At 30.9% G+C, this 27,446-nt stretch overlaps 2 long non-coding RNA genes across 12 annotated transcripts in view; one reads left to right on the top strand and one right to left on the bottom strand.

Annotated features, from left to right (window-relative positions):
- The window catches only part of LOC145664599 (uncharacterized), a 485,044-nt gene that overhangs the window by 123,148 nt on the left and 334,450 nt on the right, over positions 1-27,446 (top strand). The gene's annotated exons all lie outside the window — the stretch shown is intronic.
- LOC145664601 (uncharacterized) overlaps positions 1-27,446 on the bottom strand; it is a 73,664-nt gene that overhangs the window by 39,879 nt on the left and 6,339 nt on the right. The window contains exon 2 of the long non-coding RNA XR_014127498.1: positions 8,466-8,631. This is a non-coding gene — a long non-coding RNA (uncharacterized LOC145664601). The remainder of the gene's footprint in view (positions 1-8,465; positions 8,632-27,446) is intronic.

Below are 27,446 nucleotides of genomic sequence, written 5' to 3'. Positions count from 1 at the left end.
CGTTAGTAGAAAAAACAGAAGAAAAAGTGAAAGAAAAGAAAGAGAGGAAAAATTAAAATAAAAAATAAAGAAATTTGCGTATATCACACACTATAGTTGAGAATCTGAAACAGATGTAGATTATACAAATAGTAGATTGTACATTTTAATAAGGTAAATATTATATAAGTTCTAACAGCTTAGGCGCATGTATTATTATAAAATATTCTTGATAGTGTTCATTTAATGTAAAAAGCTAATATTATTTTCTTCTATTAATATCAATGTAAAATAAAGGGAATTTTAGTTAATTCTGTTTAAAAAAATGGTGTATTCTCAATACAAAAATAAATAAATAAATTATAAATTTGCTTTCAAAGAGAACAAAAGTAAGGTGCTCCGTAGAATATTCTGACTGATAAGAGTAGTCCTCATTTGAACAATGTTTGAGGAGCGCTTGATTTAAAGTTTACAATAATATATTTTGATATACCCATGCTCCTATAAGCTAATAATATATGTTGAAGTGTTTATTATCAGTGACATTTAAACCTGAAAATTTTAATAATTATTATTTATTGTTTTTAATTAACTAATCTCTATCTCTCACACGATATCCCCGGTTAGTGATGTGTTTCACCTATCTTGCGAAGTCTCAATCAGATTATTTTGCTTTGGTGTTTAGTGATAAACACGTATTGTGAAGTTCTGTATTGTGTAACTTTTATTTTTTCTCGCCCATTAATTTGTTAACGTTGATAAACATGGCAAGACTTTATTTAAGAAAATTCTCAATTTGTATTTCTTCCTGCAAATTAGCGCCTAACATTCACTTCCATAAAGTAGAGTAAACTTTTTGATGTTGAAAACAATATGAAGTTTCCCATATAATAGTAATAATGGATCTCATACCTTTTGTCTACCTGGTATTCCTTCATTAAATTTGGTCTTATTTATTGTCATTAGGTATTGGTATTTCAATCCATTACTTCTATATTATTATTATTATTATTATTATTATTATTATTATTATTATTATTATTATTATTATTATTATTATTATTATTATTATTATTATTATTATTATTATTATTATTATTATTATTATTATTATTATTGAAATAAAATTTCTAGTGTCCTACAATTATGCCTAATAGGCTAAAGGAGGATTTAATAATAATAATATGAGAATGTAGAAGGAAACAGAAGAACTTCGAATAGATCAATGAACACGATGTTGTACAGCATAAACTCACAGGATTCCTAGGTCCAGGGATAAGCGCTCTAGTATGTTTCTGAATAATGATAACAATAATATCAATGTTGCATTTTTCACTACTCCTTGTCTGAGCAGGTGATATAATAGTATACTGGCCATTACTGTTTTTCTGTTTTTTCTCCTTTCTTCTGTGGTTTGCAGGACATTACTTACATTTCTATATATGTCTAAAGTTACAGTTTTTTTTAAACAATTCGCACTGTTTCAAGTGCCCTTCTCAAGTCTTCCTCAATACTTCAGCACTCGATATTACTATTGGTATTATTTTATATTTTTGTCTTCCCTTTTTTCTTAGGTGCTTTCTGCAGGTTTGTAGTGTTTGCTTATATGATGTCCGTTAGGTGTACTTTCAGTGGTCGAAGTGAGACGGTATGCAGTGGTATCCCATACCACCTCTGTTTCTTCAGTGATGAAGACATACTGCCTCTGGTTTTTCAGTGATCAAGACATACCGTCACTTGACAGCAGATTCTAAATATCTTTAATAAATCCACTTTTATACACAGTAATTGACGAATAGCTTTGCACGTAAAAAGATTTTATTTCTTATGTAGAAATAATTTTTAAGTTGACAACACCAACATTTTTGTTATCTTTTCCCTATCTTTTGTTTTTAAGATAAAGTGACTCTAAAGAAGTTCATCTAGTTCATATTTTGATGTCCCATATTGAATTGTTTCTTTCGTATGTGTGTGTGTGTCTTCTTGCCTTAATGCATATAAATGTCGTATTTTGAACATAGTCGGATTTAGAGGTTGTCTGCTGTGGGGGCGGATCTTCCTTGGGTTTGGAATATTCCTCAGTCGAGTGGGAGTCGGGAGTTTTCCCGCAGGAAATTGTTAAGACAAAAACTCGTTTTTTAAAAAACATTTTCTTGTATAATTCTCTATATTACAACATAAGGGATACTTTTAAAATCCCCCCCCGAAAGTTGTTGGCAGGTATCAAAATCTTTCCATGCCCCCCCCCCCCGTCTCCTACAGAGAAGCTCTCTAATGGTTTTCAGTCATTATGTAAATAGAAATGCAATCTTTTAGGCAACGTATCTTCATTGTATTTCAACATTTAGAGCCGATATGTCGAATCAAAATCGTAACAGAACATATCGCCTCGGCTTTTTTTTTTTTTTTTATTTCGAACTCTGTGTACTTTTACTTTTTCTTAGCTCATTAGTGTGACGTCCTGCCTGTTATTATATACTTCACTGTCAGTTTATACAGTTCTGTCCCAATAAAGTTTGTGTTTGTTTCTAGTATGAAGTCTGGTTGATATTTGTAATACGTACTTTTTTAGTATAATGTTCTGTTTTATTCCTTTTTCTTGATTTATAACTTTTCCTCTTTATCGTGTCTTTCCTTGTATTCTTAGTTCCAATTGTTATTATTATTATTATTATTATTATTATTATTATTATTATTATTATTATTATTATTATTATTATTATTATTATTAATAATAATAATAATAATAATAATAATAATAATAATAATAATAATAATAATAATAATAATAATAATGTTTGAAATATGCTTATTGGAAGCAAACAGCATTGCAGCCACAAGTGCTCCAAAGAAAAAAAATGTTTTTACAAGCATAGGGCGCATGCAAATAGAATTAACAACATACAATTGATTATACAAAAATGGATGAAATGTATAAAATATTAGTTCAGAAAAATAACGTAAAAACATGCAGTAACTGTTACAAACTGGGAAAAACAAAAATAACAATAGTAAAAAAAAGCATAATTAACATGCATATAGAAAAGGTATACCATATAGGATAAGTATACAGTATAAAATTCTAAAATACATTATTATTTACCATGTAGTTGTTACAGTTTACAAAATATTGGAAGACAAAAAAAATTCAAAAAGACACTATGTAGCTAATATTACAAATTGAAAATAAATATTTCTAAGTTAAACACATCAAGTAATACACTGATTCATAAGGCTAGTAATAATGACGAAGATAAAATAAACAAAAAAATTACATATGACACAAATTTAAAAAAAAATCCATGACCAAGTTTAAAAAAAGTGCAGTATACGTAGTAAAGAAAGAATTAAGCATAGAAGAAAAGAAAAGATGATAGGAAAATAAACTAACTAACTAACTCTATGGCCTATGGAACCCGGAGGTTCAGTGCCGCGTTCACAAAAACTCTCCACTGAATTCTATCCTTAGCTAATTGCATCCAGTTTCTACTTTGTATTCCTATCTCTACGAGATCCATCTTAATATTATCCTCCCATCTGCGCCTAGGTCTTCCTAATGGTCGTTTTCCTATGGGTCTACCAGTCAAGACTTTAAAAGCGTTTCTACTTTCTTCCATTCTAGCTACATGACCTGCCCACCTAAGCCTCCTAGACTTGACGACCCTAACAATGTTGGGTAAACCGTATAAACTATGTAGTTCCTTGTTATGAAGCTTCCACCATTCCCCATTCTCGTTTCTCTTGGGTCCGAATATTCTTCTCAGGATCCTGTTCTCAAATACTTTCAGTCTATGTTCTTCCCTCAGAGTAAGCGACCATGTTTCGCAACCATACAGAACAACAGGCATGATTATCGTTTTATATATTTTAAGCTTCAAATTCCTCGACAGAATTCGCGACGACAAGAGATTTTGAACCGAGTAGTAACACGAATTCCCTGCTTTTAGTTGACATTTAATTTCTTCGTGAATATGATTTTCGTCTGTTAATATTGATCCTAAATATTTGAAAGTATCCACTTTATCAAAAGCATTATTTAATATTTTAACGCCTCCACAATTTGCCGTATTACGGTCCCGACGCACTTCCATGTATTTAGTTTTCTCTGCATTATAAGAAAATAAAAGACGAGAGAATAATAAAAAACTAACAAAACATAAAAGGATCTTTCAAATGGCACCTTACAAACTTTACAAAATGACCTTCAGAAATACAATAAAAATAAGAAACAAACATGTGTTTCTGTTCAGAATTAAAAAAGGTTCTTACAATTTGATTTTAAAAAAATACAATATATATATAAAACAAATCCATACAGTATTTAGTGAAAATACAAAACAAAATTAAGACAATCAGTTATAAGCCTAAAAATACTTAGACATTTCATACTTTGTTTAAAAAATTAAAAAATAATTCACGCACCTTCTTGAAACTCTTATGAAACAAATCAAGAACCGGATAAAAGTTATTAGCTGTTTCTATACTTTTATATATTGAAGACCTAATTAGATATTTGTTAATAAACGGAACAACTTTCCTAATGTTTCTGTGAGGAATTTTTAAAGAGAAAAAGTTCTCCAGAACAAAATCTCCATGCAGAATTACATGAAAACATTTCAAGTTAAAGAGCCGACGCCTGTCAGACAGAAGGGTAAGATTAAGATCCACCCTTATGTCTGACAAGCTCGCCTCTCCTATTTCTTTAAACTTCCATTTTAACCAGGTTAGGAATGAATTTTGAACTGATTCAATCGAAGAACTAAAATATTTTGGTTCACTATTCCAAATTACCGTACAATATTCAAGATGAGACCTAACATTGCACATATAAAGATTTTTGCAGGTGTTAATATTAGTAAAGTTTCGACATAACCATTTGAACATTGTTAAATTCCTCCTAGCTTTGGAGATTACAACCTGAAGAATTTACTCCTAAATCTCTAACATGCTTAACGAATTGAATATGTTGATTTCCTATCCTGTATTTGTAAATGGAAGGGTTAACTTTCCTCGAAAATGTTATTCCTTGCGTTTTATTAAAGTTCAGGGGTAGGGAATTCTCTTCGGACCATTTCACTATGATATCTATATTTTTTTGCAAAGCATCTTGATTTTGTTTGGACTTAATTTGACTGAAAATTTTAATGTAATTAGCATATAACAGATATAAATCAACACAAATGTCATTAATATACAGCAAAAATAATAGAGGACGAAGATTAGAACCCTGGGGTACCCCGGAGGTATTACTGTGAATAGCAGACAGTTTCCGTTTATATTTTAACACAAATTTCCTTTCATTTAAATATGAAGTCAACCAATCAATAACACAGTTAGGCAAGTTATATCTTTTCAATTTGTTTATCAATAAGTGATGTGGTAATTTATCAAATACCTTAGCAAAGTCCAAGTAAATAGCGTCAACTTGACCACCAGCCCAAATAACTGGAAGCGTATAATGCATAAGACTTGCTAAATTAGTTATTACAGATTTAACAGCCATAAATCCATGTTGGTTTATATTAATTTCATTCTTTACTTTATTATAAACATATTTATATATTATTTTCTCAAAGATTTTTGGAATTACCTTCAGTGCAGAGATTGGTCGAAAATCATTAATAGACTTTCCATTAGTTTTAGGTATGGGTGTTATAGAAACCAATTTCCATACATCAGGATAATTACAAGTGGATAAATTCCAATTAAACAAAGAAGACAATACTGGTGCAATTGTTTCACCTATTCCCTTAATAATGAAAGCTGGAATTCCGTCTATCCCACTTGACGATTTAAGCTTTAAAGTTCTGATAGCTTCCAATATATGTTGAGTAGTAATTTCTAGGGATTTAACTTGACCAAATTCTTGAAATGAACATTGATTTTTAGTAGCATTAACCGAGAAAGTTTGAAAGACCGATGAATAATAGTTGGCAAACTTTTCAGCCAACACACTATCATCAGTCAACAAAACATCATTGTCAATAATACCAGATATTACCTTATTTTTTGAACCATTTACATATTTCCAAAATTTTTTAGGGGCAATTGTAAGATCATTTTCATTTTACTAAAATGAATTTGCCTGTCCACATTTAATTGAGTTTTGAAAGCTCTTCTACAATTAGAAAAGACTACATAATCATTTTCACATTGAGAAGTTATAATAATAATAATAATAATAATAATAATAATAATAATAATAATAATAATAATAATAATAATAATAATAATAATAATAATAGTAGTAGTAGTAGTAGTAGTAGTAGTAGTAGTAGTAGTTTTAGTAGTAGTAGTAGTAATAGTAATGAAAAAGTTTTGATCTTTTTGTGCATACTGTTCAGATTTATTGTCATACACTTTCATCTTTCATTCACCTTCGGATCTATTTCTTATACACGTTGTCATCTTCATGAAGATATTGGAAGTTTCTTGCACTGACCTTCCTACATCATTTTCTATACCACCTTTGCATCGTGGGGAAATAGACGCGACTAAAGAAAAAAAATTCAACGGTTAACTCTATCTTTTTTTTCCTAACCTCACTTTCTGAAACAAAATAAATAATATGAAAATGAAGTGTCAAGCTCATGAAATTACTATTCGAGTACTCTTTTAAGTTTTCATCTTTTACTTACTGTAATAATGTTATTCGAGATTCTTCTTCCTTTCTTCATTTCTTCTTTTGGTTGGCATATTATTATGTTGTAAGTTATAGAAAAAAATGTTATATTTCGTAAACAGTTTAATGAGATTGAAGTTAAATCCATGATATATTGATATCTGAATTTTAGAAAAAAATACTGAATAAGTTTAGAAAATGAGTTCCGAAATAAACTTTCAAACAGGTAGATCTTATAAAAATACATATTTAGAGGAATTTTCTTTTAATTTTCGTGTATTAAATTGTAAATTTCTACTATTCTTGTAATGTGTTAAATCATGAACACTAATACTACTTTTTTCGTAACTACTTTGTCTAACATTATTTTGTGAATATTCTGCTCCATGGTTGACCCGCTTTTGGGTCTTAGTTGACCTAAGATACTTCAAATATTGGGGAGGTTACGAAAACTGTTTTACAAATATTGGAAGGACACGTCGCCAGTGTTCCCGGTGGAATTGACGCCGTAAATTTAACATACGTTAGATTACAAAATTGATAAAAATCGTTGTGTTTATTTATTTAATTATGATATAACGATGTTTGTTAACATTCTATTTAGCATGGTATCCGAATCGTAGTAAACTTTCATTGAGGTCTTGGCACCCAAAAGAACAGTAAACCTAGTTTTGTGTCTTTGTGAAAACATTTTAGGTTGTTTCGCTTAGTTTATGTATATATATATATATACCTGCTCAACTCTATTATTCTAAGCAAAGCAAAAATGCAATGTACGATTGTAAACATCTTAAAACTGACTCCTCCCTTTCTAGTCATACACAGACGCACACACATATATATCGTAGGTCAGAATTAACAATAAACATTTGTATCGTTCATGGAAAATTTTTTCTAAAGTAAGTTAGAAATAGCTTTTACAGAAGTTTGTAATTTCTTATACGTGAGCAACTACAAGATATAAGAAATTACAGAAACATATGATTTTCATTGACCATATCGAATATCGTTGCCAACAGGTATATCAGACAGTATAATTTACAATACAACTGATTAAAAAATAGCTGGGTTAATGAATAGTAATAGAAATAACTAGAGTATGCCTAGGAAAGGCATGTACATATATTGTGTTGATACGCAGACCACAGACATGAGCAACACTTCAAACTGTCTGAACTTCTGCTTTCTTCTTTCTTACATTAGTTTGAAATGATCACACTGATAAGCGCTCCAGTTATTAACATTTTCTAAAGTATTTCGTTCAGTGGACATAGATCCTATTTGAAAATTGGTTCAGATATGATGTGCAAGTTTATGTTTTCTACAGTGAACTTGGTCCATTTAATAAGTAAATTAATAATGAGAAACAATATTTAATTTATGATTGTTTCAATAGAAATTCACAAAAATCGAGTACATTACACATTTTATTAAAAAAAAAAAACTATGAGCAATCTACTTATTGAACTTTTAAGTGCTGGACTAAACATAAATTTAACGTAGAGTTAAGCATGATGTTCAACAGTCTCCAGAAAAAAAAAAAAAAAAAAAAAAACTTCATCACTTATTTCAGTTTCGAAAACATTATATTTACAATCATATGAATATTATTTAGAAAAACATAGGTTTACTATGAATATTTGAGAGAGACTGACAGAAAGAGAGAAAGCAATTTACTATTCCAATAGAAATGAAAATGCAAAACATTCCTTTTTATTTTTTAAATAAAAATAGAGATATGTAGACAGTTTCTTTGAAAGTGTAAACCTTCATGCGTGGCTTTCGAGAAAAAAAAAAAAAAAACATATTATTATTGTGCTAAATACTGTCTTCGTTACTACTACTAATACTAATTGATACTTACCATTCTGCGGATTCAGAGTACTTATTTATTTATTTTTATTTGTTTGTCTTCTGACTGTGACCCAGACAAGAAACAATAATTTTTTTGTTGAGAGGTGTTCAAAATTTGGGGAGCGGCAAAGGGGTCCAATATGTGCATATAGTTTTGAGCCTATGTTATTTTGCACCTGAAAGAACGATAAGTAATTGTTATTTACTGCCACCTATCTTCTCAGAAGAAATGATAAAACTAGATTATTTTTATAAGAAAAGAAACAGCACAGATGAGGTGTAAAATTAAATCTTTAGGCTACATTAATCATTTCTCTGTTAAACAAGTAGGCTAACAATTGCCTTAAGAAATTGTACAAATGTTAGTCGATCTACAAAGTTTTAGGAGGGTCAGTGAATCCCCCATGTGGATGCGCCCCTGCCATGGCACATATACTACTAACAATGACACACATACTCTTCTAAGTCGTAACACTGACACATATACTCATTAGTTGATTTGGAGTTTAGCGTCTTGTTCAGCATCCCGGCAATATGAGACGTGAACCTACAGCTTAACGTGGAATCTGAACCACGTGGATTTTACCAGGAATCTAACAGATATTGCTTTCAGTAAATATTTAAAAAATATTGTAATCAGTTATTCTTTTAATCCCTTTCCACCTATTTAAATGTTTGTTTATGAGCTGTAAAATTTGAATATTAATTACGGATCATTTTATAAAGTTTATATATATATCAGGGCCCAAAATTTCAAAGTCGAATTACAACGTTGGTTATATTTAGTGTACATACAAAATATCATTGATGATAATATAAATCAATCATGCCCTATTTTATTCTTTTGTTGCTGATAATTTCGGAGACCATTTATTCTGCTATTTTAATGAGGCCACTTAGAAAGGGTTGGTTATACGATTGGGTGCATTACAGAAGATACTTTTATTTTTATGAAAGAAAATGCTTTTACCTTAATACGCTGAAAAAAAAAACTTATTTTTGTAATAATATCGAGCTGGAATCTTAGTTTTTTGTACCTCCATAAACTGCGAGCAACGAAACATTTCCAGCAACTCAGTATTGCTACAAACATAGAAGTTTTCAGTTTGGCAAGAGAACATTCCTCTAATTATAAATTTACCTTTTTTAATACTTCCAATTGTCTAACCTGCTCTTTCTAAATGGTCTCTTTAGAGTAGTAGAATAAATAAAAGTACCCCCCCCCCCAATTATCGGCAATAAAAATATTGAAATAGAATATAACAGAGATGAGTATATCGTGTCTTAAAAATTTGTCGTTTGCATACTGTAAATTATTTATTTGCTAGTAGTTAGGTAATTTTCAATCCCATTCCCATGAAAAATATTGACCTTGCCTTTTCCGAAAACATTCTGAAGAAAAAGTTTATCAGGATTAGATAACAAGCAATGCAATTTTAGAATAGAGATTTTTTTTACCGTTGCTTATTAAGTGGACATGTTAATTTAATTAATTTCCCACGTAATACACTTAACTTTGACACATGCGGTTATGAATTCGATTTCCGGTAGAAGCAATTTCCATTAGCCTACTGACAATGATCTTAAGACATAGTCTAGAGAAAACGATCATTGTTACTTATTTTATGTTTACAGTTTTCAAATTAAACAAAACATAAAATATTTATTTCTGAAGAATACTGAAAAGAAACTCAATATATGTATTGCCATAAAAAGTAATGGATAGCGTTTTCGAAGTATTATAATGAAATGTTATTCTACTCTGTGGCAGTGTTTCTCAAAGTAGTTTCGGGAGCACAATTACAATAAGGAATGTACCAATCTTGTTTTTGCGTAAGTTTCCAATATTTCTAGTAACGAAGTCTCGACTGTGTGGAGGGCAGATGAGAGTCTGCTTTTCAACATTGACATATCGAATAAGCTTGAGTTTCGTATCACACGAAGCATCGTCAATAGAACTACATAGATTTATGTTACATTAGATATTGAAAATGAATATTCCTTTTTTGGAGGGGGAGTGGAGTATAACTTGTATTTTGCATTCTTTGTCTGTTGATTTTTATGTTGAGCAGGATACCCGATGCAACACACATTGTTCTACGATAAATAATGTTATTAGGACAATGTTATTTATCATATTAGCTTATGAACGGATTTGTTTGTTGTTGTTGAGTTTAACATCCCATTCAGCAGCGAAGCTATATGAGACGTGGACCTACTGATTAACGTGGAATCCGAACCACATGAGCTCCCGCCAGGAATCAAACCCGGGTCTCCCATGCCAAAGGAGCGTAAGCTAACCGATTAGCCACGGAGGAACTCATATAATTTATTTATATCAAATATAAAAAAGATCATATTTTTTAAAAAAATATTTTGTAAACAATAAGTGGTTATCTTTTATTAATGTGATTTCTCTGTAATAAACAAATAATGAGTGAAATGATTTGTATCATCCTCATGACTACAATCTTTATTTAAAAAAAAAAAAAACTTTGTGTTGCAGATTGTTTACACTATCCATTTATGTTGAATAATCATAAACAAAAGTTTCATTTTTGTGAGTAAAATTTTAACATGTTGAGGGCGACATTCAATACGTGAATCCCGAACATAGTTCCACACTCGGAGATTCCATGCATTACATGATGTTTAGCATTTATGCGTCAAGCATGCGCAATGACCTTTGCCGTCCTATAGATGATATATCAAATTTGTATTTTTTTTTAAAAAAAAAGGAAAAACTCACGTCTTGAAGTACTGCAGTGGCATAAAAGCTAATACTCAACAGATTATGCTTTATTATTATTATTATTATTATTATTATTATTATTATTATTATTATTATTATTATTATTATTATTATTATTATTATTATTATTATTATTATTATTATTATTATTATTAATCAAAGAATTTACAATATATGTTTCTGGACGATAAAGAGAAACTCAGCTTTACTAAAATTGTATTAAACAACGGCACATCTTGAAGACTTTTGAGTGATGCCGTCCTTATCCTTGAACAAGTTTCGAAATATTATAAAATATATTACAATGTTAGTATTTTTTCCCTCTCTCTCTTTTTGTCTGTCTTAGAAAATAGTATAGCTAATATAGCCCGACAGGAATGACTTGATATCTGAGATGCTGAAATTGCAAAAGAGTTATGAACTATCATAACTCTCTATCGGCATCTATTTACAACAGTAGATCAAGTTGAGTTGAGCTGATTTTGAGTTTAACGTTCCTTTCAGCAGCGAGGCTATATGAGACGGGACCTACTACTTAACGTGGAATCTGAACTACATGAGCTCCTGCTGGGAATCGAACCCGGGTCTCCCACGCCAAAGGCGAGTACAACAGTTGATCGATAATAAATATTTTCTAGTTATTGTTTTCCTCAATTGACTATGTGACGGTTTATTGCAGTACATTTGGCTATAATTCAAATTAACTTAGCGATCAAGTTATTCTTGTCTGTCTATAGAATTGTCTGTTATCAAGTTCCTTATTTAAAAAAAAGCTTTAAAATCAGTCAAATCATATGCTTACACGGCGAATTGTATAACACCGAAAGAAATTGTTCACACAATTTTTTTTCTTACATTCTGAAGACGTTTTTAGAAATATAAGAACTCAGAGATGTGTTTAGTAAAGTAGATTTATAACTATAATTCTGCATTTAGCGGGCTGCAGACTTGGAAAACTTGAGTGAATTCGGAGCACTGAGAATAGCATTATGTTGATTATGTAGTACGTTAGTTCCTATTTAAATTCTAAATTATTTTTTTTAGTACTAGATACAATTAAAAGTTTTGTAATTTATGTCAATAAATACGTTTCAATGAAAAGAAAGAATCAAGTTACAAAAAGACTAAGACTACTTACTATTCAACACTTGTCTCGACCAGTTTCATGTTTTGTAAAGAAAGAGAGATTAGTGGCGGCTCTTGAAAGAAGTCAGATATTGGTAAACTTTTGGGTTTTATCGTTTTAAGCTAAAGGAAGAAAGCTTCATACAGCTTCAGAAAGCCGTATACAAGTATTAATACAAACTTTATCACCTTAGCTTGTAAAGATAAAATTTTAATTTTTACCAATATGACTTCCCTCAAGAGCAGCCCTGAGAGATATAATATTTTCTTTTTCACTTCTATATCGCTTTTTCTTTCTCCAAGATTCGATGATTGTTTACTTCTTGAAATATAGAGAAATGTTAAAATGTTAACGTAAAATAATGTATGCAAAATGTCAAGCTCTGAGTACCGAAACTTAAATAATTTTTGCTTATGTTTTTTATGTAACTAAATACTTATGTTCACTGGAATATTTCGATTTCATCCTACTTTCTTTACACGCTTATTTGAAGTATATAAAGTGGCTCCGATCAACAGCCAGCACGCTTACTTTAAATAATAGACCCAGAAGTTTATTATTATCTTATACCATCAATAAATATTATGATAATTGCTCCCAAAAATAGTACGTTTTTTCACGGATGACCAAAGTTTTTAAACGCTGTGTTTCCTTTTATTAATATTACTATTCCGAGGAAAATTAGGAAAGCCGTAAGCTATCGACTGCCATAAGTTTATTTGTTATAAGAACAACGGGCAAATATAATCTCACTGTTTCATATACCTAATATATTTCTCAAGTCACTTTGAAGGAACGTAATTTTCTTCATTAACGAAAACTTTTAAAATTTTAACTTCGAGTTTTATTAGGAATAATCAAGGACACCTATCTTCCGACATTCAGAGATGAGGGGCTCACTAGAAAAAATCAAGTGATAATTTCAATCCAGATTAGTCATAGGAAAGAGCTAGAAATAAAGGGAGATCTTGACCTCAAACTTGTCTTCATATTTGGGCCACAGATGAAAGTAAATCCATTTAAATTACTATTTCAGAAAAATAGAAGAAAAATCCTACTAAAAGTTTGAAAATTTCGTTGAAAAATTGAACGTAAATGTTGACTTTTGTTCTAACTGAATTTGAAAGGTCATAGAAAAATAAATACTGATGAAAAATAACAATACTTAAGCGAAATAATATTCCCAACAGAAATAGAATTGCGTACTACATATAGCGTAGTCACAAGACTAAGATATATGAAAAGTTTAATGATCGATTAGAATAATTTGTTTAGCAGTGAATTTTAATCAAATTCTATTTCTGTAAACAAGTCTCACCTATCTTAAACCAAGTATTCTCTTTTCTTAAATATTATTTCTTTCAAACTTCCTTAAGAATATTTAATTACATTTACTAAATAGCCAAGTTCTGACTCTGTTTTTATTTATAAATTATTAATTCAAAGTACGACCCGGAAGATTGGTGGAAGAAGGATTGCTGGAAGTCCTTTTGTGGAATGCTGTTGAAAACCCTTCTCGTAGTCCTGTTGGTGGCCGTTACGTCATCAAAAATGCGAATCTTTGAGTTTAGAATTGAGTTTGGGAAATAGAAAATAATTGCACGGGGCCAGATCTGATGAATAGGGAGGATGTTTAATGAATTGATCCATTACAGGTACAACAACACACAAATCCCCATTTAGGACAAAATATTTTGCACAATCACTGCCTTGTAACTTGGGGCGTTGTCATGGAGCAGACGCCACTGGACATCACGCCGATATTCGGGCCTCACACGTGTGATACGTTACAGTAACGGTTCAATACCTCAAGGTAAAATGAAGCATTAACTGTCTGTTCTGTAGGCGCAAATTTCTTATGCACTAATAGTGCATGCACTATGCTCTTATCATCTTAAAAAAAATGGGCTAAAGCTTGATTTCAGTTTTTTGGCTTGTGAAGAGTTAAGAGATTTCCACTCTGTACTCTGACGTTTCGTCGACGAGTTATGTTGAATAACCCATGTCTCATCCCCAGTAATGATATTCAGAAGGAATTTAGGGTCTATATTGGCGGTAGCAGTAAGTTCTTTGCAGTGATCAACCTTGTCCCTTTGTTGGTCATTTGTTAAGGAATAAGACACGAAACGGACACAGACTTTCCACTTGGTGAGATCGTGGATTATTACTTGCCGCATAGATTCTTTATTCACATGCAACTCCTCAGCAAGGATTCGCAGTGTCGCATTTCTGTCTTCTGTGATCAATGCGCTCACTTTTTCCATCAATTCCTGTGTTCCCACTGTCCTTGCCGCACCTAGATGTTCGTCATCTTCAATTGACTCCTATCCCTTCTCGAAATGCCCATGCCATGGAACTACACGCGCACGGGATAAACAAGTGGCTCCATACACTTTTTACAACATTTGATAAGTTTCCGTAGCAGTCTTACCCAGACGAGCACAAAACTTTATATTCATTCTTTGTTTTATGTTGAACTCCACCAATTATTTCATAATCATTCACTTTCATTAATCATCTTTCTTCTTTAGCCTAAGTGGCATAATCGTGGGACGTAAAACTAGAAATCTTATTTCAATTCATATATATTGATATTAAAGAAGACTCAACAATTGAGATGAAATATCCTGTTACAAAAAATCCATAAAAAGAATGAGTTTTTGAGCGTTTGACAATTATAATTTAGGATTACCATACGCCAGCATTTATGCAGACATATCCATATTTTGAGATTAAAAGTGTCCATCCGAATACATTTTCCAAAATTCACTGATATCTCCGTAATTTCAAACTCAAGTGCATTGTCTTCCTAATGTGATCTATCGTCTAGTAACAACGCTGAATTAGGAATGTAGGAGGTTGGTTATAATTGCTCTCCTAGCGTATCATGTCAGCTTCTTTTCACATTTTTCCTCTATGCTTTAGGTTCTTTCTGCCGATCTTTCCTGTAGTAGTGTTTTGTAAACATTTTGTCATATTGAAATATTTAGATTGTTAAATCTAGGCACACCATGATTCTATTTTTTATTACAGGTTTCCAGCTATCAGCCAGGTAAGAAGGATAGTACATGTTTATATTATGAGTTAGCCAAGTAGAAGTGTGTTCGCACTTTGGCATTTCAAAATACTTATTCTTATAATTGAGTTATGATGAACTCTTACGTCTATTGTCGCAGAAGCGAAACAATTTCTTCACTGGATTCTATCTCATGGATACAATTAGCATTTTCAACCCATATTTTAATGGTTCTTCTCATACTACTCCCATCTTTTAAATATACCAAAAGTTCTTTTTCTAACAGGCCTTCCGACCAGAAATGTGAATCCTGCGCGCATTTTTCATATCGGCCATGTCTAACCGTATATAATATGTGTATTTTTTCTAACTCTGCTCAGGCGTAGGCATTGAATCATATTAACACCATTAGACTAGAATGAACATCTTTCAGTACATGTCCAACAACTAAGAAATACTTTCTGCAACTGAAATCAGTAGGTGATAAACTAACTTTGCAATTTTACTCTTTTTCTCTCTCTTTCTCTCTCTCTCTCTCTCTCTCTCTCCTATAATGCAAAAGACAAATAATACTTTCTGCTGTGCTGTGTTATTGGTTTTTCTACATATGTGTCAATATAGAAAGAAAAATACGAAAAAAAAAATGGCACAATTTTTATAGCTGTTCTAAGACTGCCTTCTGATGAAGACTTTTTTTTTTTTGTCATCTACAGCAGTTAACATTCATTTCGTCGTAGGTACATCCAATGTTATGCATCTAAGATGCATCATGTGCGGTCATAACACATTGCTGGCATTAAGCGCGTAAACTAGTATGCTGTACTTAAATGTGCGCATATCTTTCTTGGGAAGTTGGAATGTTTTACTCAAAAATTAATGCATGGCTTGTGTTTTGTCTGCGAGTACGACAGTAGCGTTAATCCTGAACGTTTTACGTGTGCTTGGAACATCTGATTACTAAAGATAACATTTATGTACAAGGTAAGCATCCGTGAAAAAGCGTGTTATAAAGCTTGGTTACATATATGGCATCCACTTAGTTATAATTGCATTTGGCCTTGAATTAAACCAGCACATTAAGAAACTGTATATACATAATAAATGCAATTCAATGGATAAGGGTCTTTGTGCGGTACGAACTATGTTTAAAGATGAAGACAATATAGTTAACTGTCATAGAAAAATAAATATAATAATTTTACATTTCAATACAATAATTCTAAAGTAATCGAATGCAATAAAGAGTGTATGTTAAACCATAGTCTCTCGGTGATTTAACCGCTCTTAATCTGAATAATTTTGTGTTCGATTCTTGATGAGATCAAATTATTGCAATATTATTGAATAATTCTGTGCATTATGGAAAACTCTAGTTCTGGTGTACAAAGTCTAGAATAAAGGTTAACCAATCCATTGTTCTGACCACATGACACGTAAGAATTGTCGTTCTGGCATTCTTTCACTTTGAAATATAGTTTTTTTCTTTCTCTTCTGCTTAAATCATTTGTGATTTTGACGCTTTAAAATAAAGCTTAGCTTCATATTTTAATAGAATAAGCACAGGATCATATTATGAGTTTGTCATCATAGTACTCTGTGACGTAAGAACAATAGTAATATCAAAACAGATTTTGCATTGTGTCACATTATGTAACTCATATAATGGAAGTATATAAGATTTTTCTTCATATGTAGCTACTGTACGGAATAGTACAAGTTTTAGTGTCTTCATTAGCATGAAATTTTTGAATATTTACATTATTTGTAACGGAATTCCGTGACAGTATATATATTCACAATATTATTAATTCTTTTAAAAGTAAATTCTCAGGTTTAATCAAGTTGATAAAGTTACTTAGTGATTATATTTCCTAGTAATTACAACATTTGTATCGTACTCTTGGTCAAGGTAACATCATGCAAACATTGCAATAATGTTAGAAATGTGATTTTTCTAATTACTATCTATAAAAAATAAAATGCGTCAGCTCCCAACTTTTGATGAGGTTGTTATTTTATTTTAGTAATTCTTATTTAAATGATCGTACTTGTATAGTATGCATCATGAGGGAAAATCTAGTCTATATATAAAAATACACTCCATCATAAATTTTGTTCTAAACAGTTTTGTATGCTATCTTATTGTTTATTGTTTAGGAACTAATGCATGAGAATGAAGAAAATGGAGTGGGTTGAAAAAAGTCATAAAACTTTTCTTGTTTTACGCACCGTAATTAACATTTTCCATTCATATAAATATTTCTGCCATGATAAAAAAAATAAAAAGAATCACTTATCAGATAAGGTGATGGTGCGTAGAAATTACACACCTTTATATTGGCATGAAGCAGCGGCTAATTTCAGCCTGGACATTCCCTTGTAAGATCCAGCAGGATAGTAAAAAGACAGGGAAAGAGAACGCAAGAAATAAGAATGTGAATCAATTACTTTGTAAATGAGTTCTTTTGTGTTTTCTTCTTCCAGACTTGGAATTTACATAAGCTACGTCTTTTTTTATCTGAAAATATGAAAATAATTCATCTAATTAGTCTGAACCTTTCCAAAGAAATGAATATAATTATAATAGTTATAGACTATAATCCGACTTCATTATTACAGTTGCGACTTCATGGTACCATAGCTTTAACTACGTATATATATATATATATATGTCGTTGTGTATACCGAACATTCTTTTCGATTTTTTCTGTATACCTGCGCTAAAGCAACAAAATGAAAACAAGAAGCTGCCGCTTACATAGCCCGGTATTTCAACGACTAAACTCTTTTCCTCTAGTTACGCACGTGAAATATCTGTAGCTTGCTGCCATCTGTGTCTGAATTTTCGAACTTCAGGTTTTTCCTTGCTTTGCCTGCGTTACGTGAATTTTCTGTAACAAAGTATGTATGCGTTTGCTATTTCCGTACTGAATTTGATGACTAATGATCCAACGGAAGTGCAAATACACAAACGACGAAGAATGTGTCATTTAGTATATATATATATATATATATATATATATATATATATATATGTATTTTGCAAGTAAGACTATTTTTTGATTGTATTTCAATTATGATCAATTACATTAAATTGAACTGATTCATTGGAATAACGATCAAAATAAAATAATTTCTAATTGAGCAGTAAGATGGAATTACTTGTAAAATTTCGGAACCTGTCTTTCGTCATAATGTAACAGATAGCTAAGAACATACCTACTTATTATTGTTGTTGTTATTACTATTATTACTATTATTAAAACAAAAAACAAAAAAAAAATATTTTAAAAATGCACAGAAACGGTTTATTAGCTATGTGTCATCATGCTAAACTAAAAATGCATAATTATAGCAAACTTTCTGACCATCTTGAACTAGAAGAATCTCTTGTAATAACTAGGTAAAAAAAAAAAGTGCATTTATTTTAAGCAAATAAAAGTAAATTTATTTCCAATTACATCTCACGAAACAAGACATTTCCAATTCCAGAATAAGATGTTTATTATAAGTAAAGGAAATCAAACCATTACTCCTGAAAGTATTTAGGCTATACAGAATTGTAGTACACAAAATTCAGTACATCTGAAGGTTTCTGATTTTACTAAACGAAGTTGAAAATGATAATGGAGAATATCTCAGTATGTGTCACATATATACTATCTGTATATTTTCATTGTTATATTAGGATCTACTCATGTAGCTACATTTTTGTGCAGCTAAGCATTTTCATACGTGTTATTCAAGTTGAATGTATCTATTTTCATAGAATCGACGTATAATAATTTTGTCAGTTATGTCCTTATTTATTTATTTATTTATTTATTGAACAAATTCCCAGATACACCGTAACTTCTCCATTTTACCCAGGGAAATGTTAACAAAAGAAAGAAAAAACAAAACAACAATAACAACAACAACATAAAACAGTGTCAAAAAGAGTGTAAAAGTAATATTATTCCGTCAAAACTCGTTTAATTGCTCTTTCAAACACCGGGTAGCTCGGAAAAATGTCCACATCAGTTGCTACTTGATTATAACAGTTTGGTATTCTGTAAAGAAGAGACTTCTGTATAATTGCCAACCTATGGCTGGCAAGATGGAATAGGTGGGTATTCCGGGTTATGCGGGAAGGGATAGGTAAGAATAGTTCCAGAAGTAATGTTCCCGATCTTTCCATTAACTATTTTATGAAGATATTTCAGGTCACAGGTAATTCTGCGTACTTCCGGAGTCTGGATATTAAGATAAAATCTATTCAATCTATTCTCTAAGATATATAGTGCTTAGTAGGCATCTGGCTGTTTTAGCACTGAAATATCCAATAAATTAAAATTAAAGTTAAAAGTCATTGTTATTTATTATTTAGAAAATAATGGAAGAACAACTGTAATGAGTACTAATTTCTATTTCACGCAATCATGACTTAATAGATTTAGAAATAGACTTTCTGTATATACTTGGGTGAAGTACACTTTTTTTTTTTTTTTTTTTTTTTTTTTTTTTTTTTTTAGTGACAAAAATTGCGTTATATACAAATAATAATTTTTGAGGTTTAAAATTCACGAAATTTTCACAACCGTAACCTAACTAATACAATGCTATTTGTATTAACAGTTAAACAAAAATACTAGAACTTGTTATTTATCGATATTTTCTGATATTAATCTATTCAGACTTAAAATGTTGTCATCGAAGATAGTTCGCACTACAATGACCTTTTCCCACATTGAGATTCCATATAATATGCGTGGTTTACTAGAATATTTGCAAATTTTTCAAATTTCCATTCATAATGAAAGTTTTCTATTTTTTTTTTTTTTTTTTACTTTCGAGCGACGAAAGAAGAAAAGGAAGTTTGGTGATTGTAAAAATAAAAAAAAATCGAATTCTAGATTTCAACGGATTTACATATTTCATGGCCCATAGATACCGAAAAAGTTATTATTCGGCATTTGTCTGTTTGTTCGGCTGTTCATCCTGATGTACCTTCACCTCGAGACCATACCGTTCAACGTATCTTAAAAATAAAAATAAATAAAAAAAAATAAAATAAAATAAACTTAAGAGTTTTATGTGATTCTTCAAGAGGGGGAGAGGATCTGAATTTTCTTCCTATCCTTAAAAATATGGGTAGTTCACTTAAGAGTAAAAATTTAAAAATTGCCATTTTCTCAAAAACTTCTCAAACGATTTATTTATATTTCATAAATCAGTTTTCCATTAACAACTCCTTCATGTGGTATAAGCCATTTCTCTTAAAATAATCGAAAAGGAGTACTTTTTTGTTCGAGGTGAGCTTCCTTCGGACATTTTTTTTTCAAAAACGACTCAGGTGATTTTCTTCATGTTTCGTAAATAAATATTTTACTCATAACCTGACGACCTATAATTCATTTGTGCTGACAAAATTTACAAAGGATGGCTTAGGGATAGTTTTTTTTTTTTTTTTTTTTTGGACAGTTTTCTCAAACACAACTCAAACTATTTTCTTCATATTTCATTTATAAATATTTCATTAGTAATGTGACAATAATATAAGTCATTCGTCCTGAAAAAAATTTACTACAAATAGTTTATTCTAGGGGATAAGTTTTCTTTCGGACAGTTTTTTCAAACAGAACTAAGGCGATTTTTTTTCACATTTCATAAATAAATATTCCATTAGTAACCTAACAATATAGTATAATTAATTTGTGCTGAAAAAGTCTATGAGGTTTTTTTAATCGATTATCATAACTCACGATTACCATTATCATAACTCATTTGTAATGAAAAGATCTACGAAGGGTAGTGTTATGCGGGTGTGTTTTTTCAGAAAACTTTTTCAACAACGAGTCATGCCATTTGCTTCATATTTCATAAAGAAATATTTCATTAATAAGTCTGTAATATCGTGTAAATTATTCCTTACAAAAAAAAAAAAAAAAAAAAAGGTGGTTTACTCTTGGGGGAATTTCTTTGGTCAATTTTGTAAAATACCACTTGTGTGATTTTGTTATCTGATAAACAAATATTTCATTAACAACTCCTAACATATGCTATAAGTTATTTCTTATGCAAACATCTTCAACAGGATGAGTTTACTTTTGGGGATGAGTAACAAAGAAATGTTTCATTATTAACTGCAGCACAATATGATTTAGTTTAAGGAATTGAAGTGAGAAAGTTTACTGTGGTGGCCCATACCTTTTATTTACTATAGGTTCGTCAAGGTTTCTTTATTTAGTCATTCACTTCTTGTCAAGAAGCCCGTAAGCCAAAGATGTGATATATATATATATAACATGCGATATACACAATAATGTGTGGTTAACAAAATAATCAGTAGATATTTTTAGAGTGCAATACAAATATTACTTTTGTCTCAAGGTCGCACTCAAAGAAAATGGAGGAAATATATATATATCTTAAAATGGTAACAACCCCTGTTAGAAAAATTTAAAATATTTCAAATGACATTTTACTCAAAGCAAACTAGAGGATTTTGGGGAAGGTGTTGTTAGACGATCACACTATATCTCGCTATAGCCTTGGTTTGTGTTATTTAATAAAACTGTAAACATAATAATAATAATAATAATAATAATAATAATAATAATAATAATAATAATAATAATAATAATAATAATAATAATAATAATAATAATAATAATAATAATAATAGTGTCTGTCCGTTAATTTATCCAGTTTATTTATTAGTTGGGAGATGTAATGGAAATTTTAGAAGTGTACAGCCACAAATTTATCCTGTAGAATATACATTTATTCTTATGGATGCGTGTCTCTTGTTCAGATTTTAGGATATGAATATTTCATTCATTTGCACATATTTTAAAAATTTCACTCCGAAGAGGAGGGAGTTTAACCAATCTTACATGCTTCTTCTAAACTATTACCAGCTGTTAAACTGTTACAAGCTTTTTCAGGTCAGCCAGCCTGAGTGAGTTTTTCCTGTGTTTTCCTCATTCACCAAGCAAATGGCGGGTTGGTACCTAACATGCATGTTCCAGGCCGCTTCCTTCCTTCTCTTTCTTCGGATAGTGTGATCGTCTATGGACATTTTCTCTCATACGTGACGAGCTAACATTGCCGTAGATGCCGAAAGTCAAGAAATGTGATTCCTAATTCCTTTTTTCTTTTTCTGAACAAAATGAAACATCCTTTTTAAAAATATCGTACTTAGCTCCAGGAATCGGATCTAAAATCTCTCGATTCCAAGACTAATACGCTGTTATATTTGTTCATCTTGTATCATTTCAATTGATATGTTATTATTATATTTGATTCATATCGCTTCAATCAATGATTTCATTCCTTTCTTTTTCCCTTTTTGGAAAGGGTATAAATCCTATATATTGAGGTATTTTTTGAAAAGAATATTGTAACATGTTTATTTAGAAAGAATAGTACTCTGATGAGATGCATTTATTTTAGTATTATCGGAGAATATTCGATGCTATTTACCAAGCTCTATGGCGCAAATACTTTTTCGACTTTAATTTAATTTTATTTAAAAAGAGATATTTTATGAATGTGCTTTTATGGAATATATGTAAACACACATCAAATAATTACATTAAAAACCAACATGTTTTAACTCAGTTGCTGCAAATAGCGATGATCTTTGTACGGAGATTTTTAGCATTCTTTCTTTGATAATTAGTCAACATATATGATGAACAGTGTGTACAGTTGCTTCAAAATACGCTCTCTAGTGACATCAAAACTAACTTGTTTCCATCTATTTTTATAGATTAAAATATTAGATTTACTACATAGATTTTCGTTAAGTGTACAATCATTCCAGCTTTTTTTTTTTTTTTTTAAATAGCCGAATAGTTGAAGTTTCTGCATATGGTATGTATGGTCTCGAGCCAGTTTTCCGTAAGACAGAAGTTGAAATAACGTAATTGACACCTTGACCGTCGTAAATAACCACAAAAGAATCAGCACAAAGATTTAAGATTTGTATACTGTGTTGCCGCAAGCAGTTTTTGGACACTAATGTAAATAATTTGATTTATTAAATTTCATGTGTAATCTAGTTGAAATGCCAGTCCTTCACAAGGGAATAATAGGTTTATGGAAAGTATCTGAAAGGAAATTTAAACCTCGTCTTCCCTTAGGATGCGTATTTGAATCAAAATGCAATACCAAAAATCTACCTTGATCCAATTGCTAACAATGTTTAAAAATTACTTCAAACGGTGTAGCCGTTATTCCTTGCGAAAACTTCAACCCCTGTCTTCCCTTTAAGATACGCATTTCAATCAAAGTTTAGTGATGACACTCAGGTCAATCCAAGTGCTAACTATGTTCAAAATTTAATTTTCAATAGTTCAACCGTTTCCTTACTTTCGCCATTTTATGAATTCAAAGTAAAAGATTACATTTCTCTCCTTAGAAGTGAAATTTTTGAAAACGCTAGGACACGTTTCAATCTATTTTCTTTAAGGAGCTTAATTCCGTGCTTCATAAACCAAAGTTGAATGAGATATTCTATTTTTGGCTTACATTTTCAAACCTCCAGTCAAAACATGCATTTTAATGAAAGTGAGATTATGAAATCCGAGTTCGAGTTAGGTACTATGTTCGTACTATCGTGTCCATTCAAAAAATCACTTCAAACGGTTCGGCCATTTTCTAATGATACTATCACAAACAATATCAATTTCAGTTTTATTTGTACGACAATAGGCCTACTTATACATCCTATCTCCACTAAAACCTTCTGGGCTGCAGTGGTTTAGTGGTAGAGCACTCACCTCCAGTGCGTGGAGCCCTTGGTTGGATCCCACTTCATGCCAAGTGAGCTTTCTGGTAGACAAACGCTACGTGCGTGAGTTTTTTCGGGGTTCTCCTGTTTCCTTCTTCATTTTACCATTTCATTCATTCTCATCATCACCGTTGCCTCATTTAACCTATATGGCATAACCATGAGAGGTAAAACTGAAAGAATTCTCTCTCTTTCTTCTCTTTTTTTAAATGAAACATTTTCTTTCTCATATCTTTGACAATGCTGACAGTTGTCTGCGAAACTTCAACACTTTAATACGTTTGTTTGGACTTAACGGGATACAGAGGAGCAACGTGAATATACAGTATTTTGAGTTTATTGGTTAGCTATAATGGTGTTGGAAGTTTATGCTCTGACCATGCATCACTGAGTTAAAACTAAACGTATATCTGTAATTTAGCATTGCTCTTCAAGAACTATGGTGCCAGGTGATTTAGTTTATGATTACTTTAAAACTGAATTCGCAGTACACAAAAAATATTTAGCCAATAACATAGTAATTTGAAATTGGATGAGAGTGAATTTTCGTGGCTGATAACTTATCTGATTTCTTAAGGTCCAACTTTTTTCCCTTTTTAATTTTCCGTAAATTAGTCAAATATGAATTATTCAATTCAGCTATTTAAATATCAGGTGCCGATTGTGGAACATAAGTACATCAGTAACTCCTAACCGATGGATTTCGATCAAACTATAGTTTATAAAATTTTAAAATAGTATACTAACATCACGAGATCTGCCTTTACTGACAGATCACTTGCCACATGTTTATAAACTTCCATATACCACGTCGTGAACTAACCCCCACTTCTTGACTTAAGAGTATCCGCTTTAGCAGCGACCATTAATTGCCGACGTCTTCACCTTCTCTTACGTTATATTTCCTCTTCCATCACGCCTTTATCACGTATTTCAGGATTATAATTTCCTCTTAAAATCATTTCCTAGCGAGTTACTTCCAGTGTATTGCTCTTTTTGCTTTTCTTCTTTATAATATGCAGTATAACTGCATTAGTGTTTCGTTAAACACAGTTTTCTCAATTCTTCCTCATACTCACATTACGAAAAAAATCTTTTTTTTTTTTTGTCAACTTTACTTTACTTACCCACATTTCTGCTTTGTACAATACTCCACACAAATCTCTTGATGAGTATTTTCAAATTTATTTCCTCAACTGACCTTAAAATATGTTTTTCTTTCTTCTAAAGGCTTTTTTTCACTATTCCTATCCTTGCTTTTATTTCCTATTCATATTTAAGATCTTCATTAATAATACTACGTAGATAGATTGCTTTAATTTCTTTAGCACTTCTTTTCACCCCATATGTTTCACAAGTTCCTCAACTTCTGTAAATATTAAAATAATTTACAACTCAGAGTGGAAGTAGAAGCGAATACGCTTAACCTCTTACTCGTATCTTTTATTATAACACTCTCTTCCTTATTCAAACACTTCGTTAGTATTTCTTTTAAGTAGATATTCAATGTTGATGATTATCAACACTTTTGTTGTACACAGTTTCCAAATACACTTTCCTGTCATCTATTAGGTCTATATCTTCTTCCTATGGTTCATGTCAAGTTTAATATAACTCTTCGGTCCCTCCTTTCCATCCCAACATTCTTGATCACTAACAGTGCCTTTCTCTAAACCAAATTTTCACCAGTTACCCGTAGTAACCCAGTGCGATCTCTAGTGTCCTTTCTGCTTCCACATTCGAAGTACACACTACAGTAACCTCCCGACTTAATAAGTGACTTACGTCAATTTGCAGTTACGTAATAAATCTCAAAAATTTGAACATAGCTGTATGTCATACATTAATATGATCATATATTTTTCATACTTTTACAATTTATTTCCGAATAAATACTGTTATAGAATATTTCAGTTATAAAATATAAATTTTGTTTATAAACTATGTATGTGCTGTACTTTAAATTACTATGTTGTATATTAAAAGCTTAATGTTTTCCTAGTAAGTGCGTAGCTCATGACACTTTCGCAACTGTGCTTATATGACTATGCAAATTCCAGCTTCCTGGAATTTTAGAACATTCTTAAAAGACGTATATCAGGTAGCTAAAAAAAAGTAGGCATCTAAAACGCATGGCAACTACATCTTTAAATATTCGATTTTAAGATTAATACATTTATTGATATTGTTGGATGGAGCTGCTACCATATTACTTTAAACAAATTCTCTTTTATTTACATCAAAATAATTTTTACAACAGAAATATAAAGTAGAAAAGCTGCAAAATTGCTTATTATTGTTATTATCATTGGATGAAACTGCTACGAAGTTCATGAAATAAATGCTTTTTACTTCATGAGAAATGTACGAAAGCACCAGTACGGAAAACTATGAAAACCGTTTATAGATAGATAGATTTTTTGTGGTTCCATTTGATACAGTCTTGTACGCAGAGATCAACACCACAGATAAGAATATAAAAACGTACGTAGTACGTTCAAACTTTTCTTGAATGTCTTTTGAACATGTAATTGACGTTTACGAGTGTTTTATGTATTTTCTCTTCTAATTAATTCTTCCGATTGTCTTTTCAGAACACCTAGATAATGATTCCGAGAGTAGTAAATCATTATGTCTATGAATTATCAATCTCGTCGTCAAAACCAAAATCAAATATTAGCTCATCCAGAACATTAGCTATTTGTTCTTCATACGTTTTGATTCATTAGTATATTGGTGCAGAAAACAAAACGATTTTTAGCGATAAACACTCAGCGAAGTATATATATAATTTGTTCATCAGTGAAGTACCACAAAACAAAAGAACTGACAACAGCTTTCAGGTTACAAGATCTTCATAATTTTATTGTTAGATGTCAAGAAAATAATGTTTTCTTTTAGATTCGAGTGCGAATAAGTTTACCATACATCAGAAAAACGACCATTACCCGCAGAAGGTTTCTGAGACATGTACACGTACCACCCAGAGCTAGATTCGGCCTTCGTCTAGTTGCAATTTAAAAGGTATCCCAAGTCCTACTCAGGCTTAAGATCGAAAGCTTTAATAATGGTACAAACTTACCTAGTTTATGGTAGAACGTGTACGGTTAGTGTGTGATTAATTAAAATAATGAAGTTAATGGACATTATAAAAGACTAAAGTTTATTCATATTGAGTAAATTTGTGAGAACTTCATGACTGAACGTAAGGTAGATACCTAGGAATAGATCTCTAGAGTTACTACGTTAGATTCTATCAAGATGAAAACTGTCCATCGTGAGATTAAAATATAATTTGATGAATGGCTGACCATTCAA

The sequence above is a fragment of the Thermobia domestica genome, chromosome 11, assembly GCF_964235325.1.
Source record: "Thermobia domestica chromosome 11, izTheDome1.hap1.1, whole genome shotgun sequence".
In the NCBI taxonomy this organism is placed as follows: Eukaryota; Metazoa; Arthropoda; class Insecta; order Zygentoma; family Lepismatidae; genus Thermobia; species Thermobia domestica.
Note: the sequence above shows the minus strand (reverse complement) of the source record. Positions and strands in the feature narration are given on the sequence as shown.